General features: G+C 42.2%; 1 long non-coding RNA gene across 1 annotated transcript; it reads left to right on the top strand.

Annotated features, from left to right (window-relative positions):
• Positions 1-204: 204 nt before the first annotated feature.
• LOC135443408 (uncharacterized) lies at positions 205-12,130 on the top strand. Its single transcript, XR_010439014.1, has 8 exons — positions 205-443; positions 4,888-4,918; positions 5,513-5,672; positions 5,781-6,021; positions 8,385-8,539; positions 9,701-9,836; positions 10,120-10,200; positions 10,360-12,130. It is a non-coding gene; the product is annotated as an uncharacterized LOC135443408 (long non-coding RNA).
• Positions 12,131-12,460: the final 330 nt, after the last annotated feature.

Genomic DNA, 12,460 nt, shown 5'->3' with positions numbered 1-12,460 from the left:
TATCAGAGCTAGCTCCCAAGACTGCTGGGACAGCTGTGCATCTTGTCAGTGGAGGCTGTGTTTGTATCCCCAGAAAAGCTTGTCAGTTTGTCAGTTTTTGCCTAATTTGCCTAATTACAGTAATTGCCCAATTTCCTGTTACCTGCCTTTATGGCCATGCCCTTACAAAAGCAGCCAAGGGCTGAGAGCTGGAGGAACCTCAGAGATGCAGCCAGGGATACTGTGATGTTTTTCAATAGGTGCTCAGTTTTGTTGCATCTTTAGAAAACAGACAAGGTTTAAGTAGTTGGCTGGTTAAATGGGCCCCAAGTTGCACCAGGGGAGGCTCAGATTGGATATTAGAAGAAAATTCTTCACTGAAAGCACAGTTAGGCATAGAAAGGGCTGTCCTATTGAGTCACACTGAAGATTCTCCTGAAGGTGAAGGCCTGCCCATAAGAAAGGCGAGTTATTGAGTGATGCTTCCTTTGTGAGACCCTTCTAGTCAAGCTTACCTGTGCCCTAATTGCTTTTCCCAAAGGTTGTGCCCCCAGCTTTTTGTTCCTGTGATTGCAGCAGCAGGGCTCTCTTATGTTGTAACTTGTATTGTCATTTACATCACAGTTTTGCACATTTGTTTTTAATGGTGTTTTCCTTGTAAATATCTGAATGTGATATTCTAGTCAACTTCTTTCTTGAGCTTTCCATATCTGCAAACAATACTACCTACTGATTTCTTAGTTTTAATTAAGCTCAAAATGTAATCTTAGAGGTCTAGAGGGAGAACTCTGCATATAAAGGGTAGAGTACCCTTAAAACGTGTAAGTTTTGCAGTGGAACACTGTGCTTGTCACTCTTTTCACTGAGGCATTTCAGACTGTTTGCAGTATAATGTGGTCTCTCCTCACCTGTGGGAGGAAAAAAGGCTTGTTCAAGGAATGTGGATGAAACACCCTCAAGTGAAAGGCAAACATCATAGATCATGGCCTGCAATTGTCCCTTGAGTGTGGCATTGGTTGTCTGCCAGTGTATTTGTAATACCCAGACATATTTCAATATTGTGCTTGGTGATTTGTGAGGCAGTTCTCTCATTATTTTCTGTTTGTGCTAAATGAATTAAGAGATCAGTTCCACTGGGGGTGCAGAGTCTGTGTCAGAGCATTGATTAGGTATTTAGAAGAAAACATTCAAAAAATCATGCTGAGCAGCAGAAGTTAGGCAGAAGGCAGTGACCAGTGTGCATGCATTTTTTCAGCAGTTTTTGGGGAAGTAACAAAGCAGTTCTGATGTAGTCCTGTGGATCCAAAGACATCAGGCAGATAACTGCATTGGGAAGCCAGTCAGAATGGGTGAAGGGAAATATTGTGTACAATTGTGGGAGAATTGGAAGGAGAAGCACGAATGAGGTGCTTGTTATCTGTATTTGACTTGTTTTTCACCAGAGGGAACTTGAAACTTGTTTTTAATCGCTTTAACTCTGCTTTGTTAATTTTTAAAATTACATAAACCTCCTGGAGTGTGCTAAGAAAGCTGTGTGATATCTGGGGAATGAGACATTCTTGTACTGAAGGGGTCAGTCTTTCCCCACTTTTTTCCTCAGGCAGTGTGTTGTAGAATGACTTCATTTTAGGTTATGGCTGATCTAGGGACTGAGCTATATTAGCACAGTTATTTGTTTAAATATTTATTTCCTGGCCTCATCAGGGTAATCACATTATGCAAAGTGAAAAGGGAGGGGCCTCGGGTCCCCCTGCAGCTCCATTTTCCCTGGGAGCCCATGGGCTGACAAGCTCCAGGTGCATCTGTGCACCTGAAAATGCCTGCACCAGCCTTCTCTGCCCAAAGTAATGGCACAGGCAAATTATCTGGGCTCCAGAGCTCCGTGGGTGCTGAGAAGAAATGATTAACAGTGATTATGAGGATGCTGCTCTGGGAAGGTTTTGCTCAGCAGGCCTGCCCGGGGAGGCTGGAGTTATTCAGCTGGTTTTCTCCTGAGCTTTCTCTGATTACAATGCCTGCCTGAGGATTCAACAGCAAGACAAAGCTTAAAACAAAAAGCTCAGGCATGGCTGCCTGCAAACACCTGCACAGGTACAGGCACACCTGTGCAGGCACACATCTCTTCAGAGCAGGAGAATGATAAAGGGCACAATGGTTTTAGCAAGACTGGTGCTGCAAGGCAGCATCTTTCCACTTTGAACCTGGAATAAAGCTGTGGCCAAAACCCCAACTAGCACTGCTCAGCAGGTCTTGCTGATGGTTTGTATTGTATTTGTGGGGTGCCCTGTGGCAGGGAGGAATGATGAATCTGACTCCATGGTCTCAGAAGGCTAATTTATTATATTATTTATATATATTCTTTTTTAAGAATGCTATAGTTTAGTATAGCATTCTTTAATGTAATGTATATAATGTATATAATGTAATTATATAATTATACAATATATTTATATTATATAATAGACTTATAGAATATAATAATATATTATAATATTATAATAATATAATTATATAATTATATGTAATATGATATAGATAATATATATTATATAATAATAAAGCAATTATTATATATAGTTATATATATTATATAATTATAATAATACAATACTATATTATATTAAAGAATACTAAACTATACTGAAGAATACAGAAAGGATACTTACAGAAGGTTAAAAAGATAATAATGAAAACTCCTGACTCTTTCCAGAGTCCAGACACAGCTTGGCACTGATTGGCCAATAAGTCAAAACAGCACTTGTTGGGAAGCAATGTCCAAACACATTCCAAAGCAGCAAAACGCAGGAGAAGCAAATCAGATAATTATTGTTTTCACTTTTCTCTGAGGCCTCTCAGCTTCCCAGGAGCAAAGTCCTGGGCCAAGGGAATTTTCCAGAAAATGTGGCTACCACAGATTTGGACTGTGCAAAGGCTCAGCCACTTACTGGCTGCCCAATAAATGTTCTGCCTTGTTATCCACATGAGGAACACCCCAGTTTAGTGTGGCAGGCAGGCAGAGGAGCTGTGCCAAGGCCAGCAGACCTGCAGCAGGGTGAATGGGTTGGTGCCTCTGCACTGCTTGTGGATGTCATTCCCTGAGCCTTAGTGCAGATTGCTGTGCAAGGATTGGTACTGGGAAGGTGCCTCTGAGGCCGCACTCTGTCCATCCCTGTTACAGCGCAGTGTGTTAATTATTGGTGTAGCTGCTCTCCTTCAGAGATCTTGGGAAGCTGCATGGCATTTGCTGCCAAAGGCACTGACAGGCATCCAGCTTTTATCTGGTTTCATTAAGCTGCCCTGCTCATTTAGATCTCTGCACATGGTTTAGACTTCTTGTACTTGCTGGCTTTTTGTGCTTGTTTCTTGCTGTTTTAATATTTAATTTAGTTGCTTTTGTGTTGAAAGGAGCTGGTTTGTGGTTTTTCCCTCCTTTTTCTTATGAATATGTAATCATAGGTGATTTGTTTTCCAAGTGCTGTGGTTTTCACAGCGGTCTCCATGTTTGCAGAAATCAGGCAGTAAAGAGACCCACAAAGCTGTGGTCAAACACATCCCATGGAGGCAGCAATGAAAGCTGTGGAGGCTCTGGTGAAGTCAGCATGTGAGAAATGCTTGGCTTGTTGGTTGGATGGCAACAGATATTTTTAGTCAGGCTGAAATCTTTCAGATGGTTGCCTTTGAGATTTGTCTCTCACTTCTGCAAGTCTGTGAACAACAGCAAGCAGGTTTTTTTGGATAGTCACTGTGAGGCAGCTGACATTTGTTTTATTTTAAGGCTTTTGGAAATGTGCTCTTCTCTGACCATGAACTTGCTGAATTGGGGTTCAAGGCATTGCTTGACAAGCAGGGGGACAACCTGTTCTGCCTGGTTTTGGTGCTCATCCTGAGTGTCAGCCCTGCCCTGTGTGCAGTTTGCCTTGCTCCTTGTTGAAGGGAGTGATTTGTGCAAAACAAAGCAGCAAACACAGCTTCAATCAACAATTTGCTGCTCGAGTTGCAGTCTTGCTGCAGTGCATGTACTGCAAAGGGAAACTTGTGCTTCAGGCTGCCTGTCAGGCTGGGAAATCACATTCTGTGAACTCCAGAAATAAATTTACCTCCTGAGGTGACTGCAGAGAGGTGTTGGAACCATGGGCTTCTCCAGAGACTTGCAGGACTTTGGCTTCTTCACATATTTCTCCCTTGGCAAGGGAGTGCTTTGCACTGTCTGCTGTGGCTTCACATGGCTTGTCACATCCAGAGGCAAAACTGGAAACTGAGGAGGATGCTTTGGGTTTCTGTGTGAGGTTACACTATTTTACATGAATTTTGTTTCCTTGGGGGAAGCCCTGATGCTGCAGCTAACTGTAATGGAGGGCTTGTTCTGAGACATCTCCATTTTTGACGATAAAGACCAGACACAAACAGGAGCTTTGGCAGTATTTGAGGATTTTTGCTGAGGGCCAGAGGAGCAGTTTCCCGTCCAGACATGCAAGTCTGTCTCTAGCAATTAATCTTCCTTGGCTGACCTGCAGCCATACCTTTGGGTTTCTTTTGCCTCTGAAAAATTGCCTGACAATGTGAATCTCCAGTGTCACGCTTGTGGCATGGAACAAAGGGAAACTCACCCACAAGTTCATGGCAGACCCTGATGACAGTTGAAACTACAGGTGTTTTTTTTTTTAATGAAACAGCTATTCTATGTAAAAATTCTTGGCTCAGATGATAATAAGGAAGTAATTAGCATGCAAGAATACTTGGATCTAAGTTAATGGGATTTGAAGGTAACCTGATGAACAAGCCCATGAAGAAATGTATACATAATTGCAAAGGAAAGGTCACTTTTGAAGCGTTACCTATTTAAAAATAATTTAATAATTATTCATTTTTTATATTAATTATTAAAATATTACATATTATTCATTACAGGCTGCTTTGTGTGCACTTGTCATTTTTGAAGGTAAGAAAATTTATGTAATTCCTAGTAATTCCCTAGTTAGCAGCATTTTTTTGTGCTAATCTGGTTTGGAATATCTAGTTTGGCATGGACGTGTTCTTAGAGGTTTATGCTTGTGGGTTTATGAACAGCATTTTAGTGCTGGCTTGAAACAAAATGATGTTCCTAAAGTGTTTAAGCATGCTGCACTTGCTGTTGTTAAGCAGCTTCTGCTTGAAATGAATTCCACTGGGAAATAAAAGGCCTCGGCTAATGGAATTACGTCAGTATATTTGGAATATGAAAAAGGCAAGCAATTAAAAATAGAATATTAATTAATTAAGCTTACAGCTTCCTCTTAAAGATTTAATGTTTGAAGGAGCGCTGTAATAAACTCTAGCAAGATAATAATAATAAAACAAATATAATTTGACAGAGTTGGCTTATTAGATATTATTAATTGAGTATGAGTTGAGAGTTGTGTCTTAGTGTTTGCAGGGAATAGAAATAGCTGGTTCATTAGCTGTCAGTAATACTTTTTAAAATCAGTTTATGCCTTTTGTGACTTTATTTCATAAAAAAATCTTGGCAGGAGTTAAAAGAAATTTCTCATTTCAGCTTTATGAAACTGCTTAGGAGGAAGACTGGTACAAAGCTTTTGTGCATAATGCATGGCACTTGGACAAGCCAGGCTTTAGTGCTTATTTAGAGACCATACACTTCAGTAGATGGATTTGGAAGTGAATCCCAGTCCTCACTTTTAAATCCCAGCTCCCAGGTGATGTTCTCAGCCCTCCATCATCACCAGAGTTTCAGCCTGATGCCTGTAATTGTGTTGAACTCTTTGTTAGTGACTTGTTCCATGTGCTGTGTTTTCAACTCACAGTGCTGTGTCCCTGATGGATGGGAGAGCATGGAGACCTTGACCTTGGAGCAGCATTTCTGGATCAGCTGTCACCAAGAGCTAGGTGCTCACAGTGCTGGATGCCCAGGAACACCAAGCTTGGCCAGCACATCCCTCTCTTCCCTAATGGGGGCTCCATGTGCTTGGGAAGGAGGATGAGGATGGCACATGGCCACGTGTGCAGCAGCTCTCACAGCTTTGTCTCTTCCAAAGAGACCTCCAGGTGTGTGTGTGTGGTGGGTGGAAATTCTCACTCTAAAGTCCTTGTCTTTCTGTGCTGGGCTGTGTGGATCACACACTTGTTTGTGTTATGGTGTAGAGATTATATGTTAAAGATGGCAGCTGCTGCCTCTGTTCTCCAAAATATCATTGAGGTTGGAAGAGACCTTTGAGATCATCCAGTCCAACTCTCAACCCAGCACCAAACACAATCACTCCTAAACCATATTCCCAAGTGCCACATCTAGATGCCTCTAAGACTTCCAGAGATGGCAACTCCATCACCTCCCTGAGCAGCTTATTCCAATGCTGTCCACTCCTCCAGTGTCATTTTTTCTTTTTTAATATTTAATGTGAACCTCCCCTGGCGAAAGTTCATGTCAGTTCATTTTGAGCTCATATGATAATTTAAATGAGACTCCTGCATGTTATATTCTTGATTTAAGGTTTGTTATCCTTGCAATTAGCATTTACACTTTTGTTACAAGACTGAAAACAAGATGTTGCAGTTAAGACTTTTAAACCCAGCCATTTAAGCTCCTAAATGTGCTGAGCTCTTACTGAGCTTCCTTGTTTAGTTGTTGGGTGCTAATTTTAAATTCTTTCACATCACATCTTGTTGTATTTTTTTTTTGTCTTTATACAGTGCTTGACTTTGCCAGCTAGAAATTTTAAAAATACGTGTTAACATAGATATTGAGGTCAACCCAGGCCAGAAAGGCTTACTTAAAGCTGCCTTAGCCTTCATGAAGTCTGATCCACAGTGGAATAATGTGGAGATATTGGGACCTACAAAATACTGATTAGGACTCTCCTCCCTATTCTGAACATCCTGGCCTGTGAGATGTTACTGTTTTTTACCTGGCACAGAGGTTTGAGTGTTATGCCTTGTTCTGCCTTCCTGCTTCCCCGTCTCAACACCCCCCTCCCTCTGTTGTGGTTTCAGGCCTGTGGAGAGCCACAGAATTCAGAACTTGCCTCTCTCCCCAGTGACTCCTTGTCTTCCCCTCTGGTTCCATCAATTTGCAGCTGGAGTAGAGGATGGCGCTGAGTTTCCTCCTTGCACTGCTGTCAGTACCCAGCCAGGCACTCTGGCTGCCCTCCTGTAGCCCTGGATATCAAAGGAAATTTCACGTTTTGTGCTTCAGCGGCTTGAATTTGCTGTCTCTGACTCAAGCCAGGGCAGTACAAGAACATGAAGCAGAAAAGGGGTTCTGATGATGCTGCTGGGTGGGGTGACTTGGTATTTGTGCCCTTTACTCTGGTTCCTGGACATGGGAACCAAGGAATTTTTTTTCCATTTACTTTGGATGAGAAGGCACAACAGGCCAATAGGAAGCTGTTTGAAATGTGTCCTATCTTATTTTGAAATAGCTAAAGGACTCAAATGTCTTATGGCAGGTGGTTTCAATGTGGGCAGAGTCTTTGCTAGTCAGAACAAAATAATCTTGGCCCAGAAGCAGTTAGATTTTTAGAAGCAATCAATTATCATTTGTATGGGAGTTATTTTCATTCAGACTACAGTAGTTGTATAATTCAAACATGCCAAATTCAACTTGAGACAAAAGGACAGTGTTTGTTTCTGCTTCTGACATAGCAGCTGTTTCAAATGTCAGGATCCAGTTTTGTAGGGAAGCTGTTAAAAATGTCTGGTTTAGTTTCTTGCAGTGTCAAAGACAATATTCTAGATGTGTCCCTAGGCATTAATATATCTGATGGACACTGATTCAAAACACACTCTTGCTATGGCTTGTGACCTCCCAGTAGGATTCTCTCTTTCTAAATCAAATCCAACTAAAATGCTTCCTCAGCCTGACAAGGAAATGGACCTTCTTGTGGTGGGGGAACTGTTCAGGGACCTCATTTGTTACCTGCTGCCTTCTCAACAGCAAGCCCTGGCTGTGTGCAGGCTCCCAGCTGATCATTTGTAAACCTGTGTGGCACTGCTTCCAAGGCAGTAGGAGAATTCAGAACCCAAATATATCTGGTTTCCTGTGCATCCCTCCTGCACATCTTGTTGTGGTGAGGAATAATCTGTGTAAGCACATGAGATGGAAGAAATGCTGCTAAAATGAAAAAACCCGCATTTTATTACAAGGTGAGGTATTAAAGCACTCACAGTGAATATCTCTGTATTGGTTTCAGGCTAGTATTTCAAATAAATATAGTAAAGGAAGAACATTTCCAATTAACAAGATATAAAAGGAATAATCCTGCTTGTGGTCACTCTCTGTGGAATGTATCCCAATAATGAGCAGATATGTTTTTCTTCCCTCAGGAGCATAAACATTTAAAGGAATTACAGAACTTATTGGTGAATCCACGTTCTTGAATCTAACAGAGACAAAGCTGAAACATTTCTTTCAGGTGATCTGGGGAAAAAAGAAAATGAAGAAATGGCTTGGACAAATGCTTCATGCTTTTGGTGCCACGAGGGACATGGGAAGAGTTCTGAGGCTGTTCTAGACCATCTCAGAGCAGGCAGGATGCAGGAATATGACCCTGGCAGATGCTCTACAGGGGTAAATGACAGAGCCTCCCCTTTCAACAGCAGGATGTGATCTGCAGGGAGCAGAGGGAGCTGGCCCTGGGCTGGCTGTGTGAGGTGGGCTGTGTGGGCAGAAGTGACTCCTGCATGGGATACTGCTGAGCACTGCAGCACCAGAGCATCAGGTGTGAGCTGGGCTGTCCAGGGAGCAGATGTGTCCTCCTGGGCTCCTGTCCTGCTGGGTTTTATAGTTCTAGGAACTGATGGAGGTAATGGGTAAAGCGAAGTGAAATTCAGATATTCTACTTGAGAGACGTGGCAAAGACTGAGCTTTCAATTTACACTTTTTCTGAGTTTTCAGTAAATAGACAAATCTAGTAGCTGTAGAAACTTGGCTTCAGCTGTGAACAGACATTTTTGTTTGCTTTCTGCTTTAAACAACATACTTCCTCATGGAGGATGTTACTCAGCTCAGATTTCCATAATTACTTACGGAGCATCCTGTAGCCATTCCCTACCATGGTGTGAGTCCCCACACTGATTATTTTCCTGCCAACACCAGACTGATCCATGAGGACCTGAGGAAAACAAGTTAGATTCTTATGGGAATGCTTTGCAGGACGAGTTGTAATAATGTTTGGGTGAAAATGCTTTAAAACTGCAGGTACAGGTTATAGACTGTCCTTGCTGGTGTTTGATGGCTGTTCTCCTGCAGAATTCAGTTGCTGCAGCCCTGCAGGATTTGAAGGGTGGCTGTCTTATTTTGAGATTTCTTAACTTTTGGTTTTCAAAACTGACCACAATATCCTTGCTGAATTTTGAGGTAGTGAGAGCCGTGAGGTGGAATGTTGGCAGGTTGCTGTAAAGAGAGGGATTAATAAAGAGCAACTTGTGCTGGGCCGTCCCAGGGGAAGGTTTGGAGCTGTGCCTGTGTTAACCACAGGGTGGCAAAGGCAGTGCACAACTGTGTGTCTGAAAATGCTGTGAAGGTCCTGAGCATGAGGGAACAGGGCAAAATGTGTCTGTGTGCTGTCAGATGACCATGCTTAGTCTTTCTTTTCTAGTTGTATATAAATTCCTTAAAAATCCCTTCTGATGAAGGAGGGGTCTCAGGATAATGAAGTAAACACTTTGTAGTTCTGTTCTTGTGTCCCTTTCTTCCTCAGCTGACAAACATCTCAAATCCATTTTGCAGCAGAATTTTTAACCCAGATGGAGCCCCCTCACCCACTGTTTGGCTGTGGTATCTCATGGAGTGTGTCTGATGTGTGGGACACGTGAGTTCATCTACTTCTGTCACAGGGAGTGAGCTGGGACCCAACCAGAAAGAGGTGAGGTGGTGGCAAATTGAATTTCTGTAATTCTATATAATTCATTCAGTTTGGAAATGAGACAAGGCTTAGTGAGAGGTACTTCATTATTAGAAATTTCGAGTAATTGTGGCAAAATTGGTAGGCAGCCATGGGTTGTAAGGAAAAAGGGTTCTGGATTTGTTGAGATACCTGTCTGGCTGTGGCTGCATTTGGGAGCAGAGACCAAAAACGGCCATCAATGGGCAGTTTTATCTGTGACTGCATAACGTGTTTAATGCTGATGTTGAAAACCATTTCCCAGCTCAGGTTGATTTTTTGGCATGTTTGGAGTAGTTGTTGACCTGATGGATCTACTGACCATTATACAAGCCAGTCTTACAAGGTAAGGTAAAGAAGGAGAACGAAACTAAGGCATCTCCTTAGTCACTGCTATGCATGCAAGCTCAGACAGCTGCTGCAGATGTGTCTCTGTTTCCTTTGCTTCCTATTTGCTCTGTCACTCCTTCTGTTCCTCTTTCTGCACCTTCTGCTTTCCCTTCAGCAGCTGTGCAAGCCTGCAAGCCCCGATTCGTTCTGCAGCAGTGGGGGCAGAAGCCATGGTGCCGTTTGGTCTGGCAGGTTTGGTGGTTTGGCAGCAGCAAATGCCCGGGCTCCAGGAAGGAGTCTGCAGTGGAAGGCTCAGGAAGTGATTGGGGGAATTTTTACTGCGTGTGACCCTTTTTGTTCAAATGTTTGATGGTTACTGGAAGCTCTGTTTACCCCATAAAGAGAAAGTGTTGATTATGCAGGAAAATAAAGAACTGTCTGCTGGATGGTGGGGCTGTGTGGGCAGAGCCAGACAGTTCCTATTACCAGACCAAGGCAGGATCAGATGCCTTAAGATTTTGCTGAAGAGGATTTAAGAAATGGTTAATGAGACAAAGAGAAAATAATGCTGACAAGGCATTCACTTGGTGGTGGAATGAACCCAGAAGCCCTGCAGGATGGGTCTTTGCTTTTCTCCTTATTTGTAGATCCCAGATGTTAATCATTTTCACCAGTGTTTTCTGGGCTGGCATGCGAAGCTCATGGAGGAGATATTAATTCTTGCAACATTTGTGTGTAATGTAAGGGATGAGTTCAAGATAAGGCAGAGGAGAAAACAGCAGGAAAGGAAGGCTGGCTTGTTAGCAGCTGCTCTGCAAGGCAGGAATTTCACGGGACAAAAGGGTAATAATGGAAATAAGGGAAATGGAAATTTAAATTGGAGAAGTCCAAAGGATTACTGCAATAAAACCAAGACACTGGAAAGAGAATGTCCTGTGATCCTGAGGCAGGAGCAATGAGAGCAACAAAGCGAAAATCAAATCAATCGGGACCCGAATGAAAGCAAAGAACAATGATCAGAGCAGACCCCCAAGCCCTGGCAGTGGAAGGAGATAGAAAAGCAATCACCTTGGGGGGGCTTTGGTGAACCAATTACAGATTAAAAAATTGGAGATGAAATTTAAGGCATGTTTGATAGATACCAGCACAGTTTATGTGATATTAACAACCCCCCAGGAAGGATCAACAATTAAGGGTAAAGTAAATGTTGTATGAATAGAAGGTAAAGCTACCTTTGTACCCAGGGCATGATGGCACAGATACATCCACAGTCTAATAATCATTCTTTTTCTGCTGTTGGAATCAGCACCAGCAAACTTGGTGGGGAGGTATTTGTGACACAATTTTGGGCACAGTTGCAGTGCTCACCACAAGGAATTTGTGTGTTCATATTGTGGGTAATGTGCCAAAACATGATGGTTATGTGACTGAAGGGGGAAAGAAATACCCCAGGAACTCAGAGGTGTCATGTGGGTTATTAGAGACAGCTAATCCAGTACAGCTCAAAATGCAGGGAGGCAAACCTCCCTCTTTAAAATAGAACCTGTTATCTCTGGAAGCAAGAGAAGGTATAAGACAAATAATTGAGGATTTTCTCCCTTGTGAGTCTCCCTGTCATACTCCTGTCTTGCTGATTAAAGAAACCTAAATTAAGCTTAGATGGAAGATCAGTTTATAAATTTGTCCAGGATTCTAGTTCCTGATACTTCAACAGCTATAAACATGATACTGACTAATGCAAAATATTTTGCAGTAATTGATTTGTGCTCAGCATAATAGTGCATCCAGTTTAATTTTGTCAACATCTGTGAATGAAAACAGTAAATGTGGACTGGATTTCCTCAAGGGTTTGCAGGATTGTCAACTTAATTTCTGAAAATCCTAGGCAGATTTAGAGGAGAGTTAACCAATAACTTTGTATTAATACAGTGTGTGGATGATGTGCTAATGGCAAGTAAAATAGGGAAAATTGGAATATACATGTAATGCCAGTTGCTTTGACAGCTAAAAGCTATCAAGTCTCCCCAGCCAAATTACAATTCTGTAAAGAAAAGGGAGGGTATTTGGGAGATTTGTTTTTTGTCAGGAGAGGGCAGGGAGGAACCACATGACTGAACAAAACCTCTCCAAGGTATGTCTAAGCCTACAACTTAGGAGTAGAGAAAAGTTGTGTTCTCTGTCCCATCCTCAATCATTAGAGAAAGAAAGAAAGAATTAATTGAAGCATTAGAGACAACAAAGATGTGTGCAGAAACATAAATGGCCAGATGCTGTAC

Source organism: Zonotrichia leucophrys, chromosome 1, assembly GCF_028769735.1.
Source record: "Zonotrichia leucophrys gambelii isolate GWCS_2022_RI chromosome 1, RI_Zleu_2.0, whole genome shotgun sequence".
In the NCBI taxonomy this organism is placed as follows: Eukaryota; Metazoa; Chordata; class Aves; order Passeriformes; family Passerellidae; genus Zonotrichia; species Zonotrichia leucophrys.
This window is presented reverse-complemented; position numbering and strand designations above follow the sequence as displayed.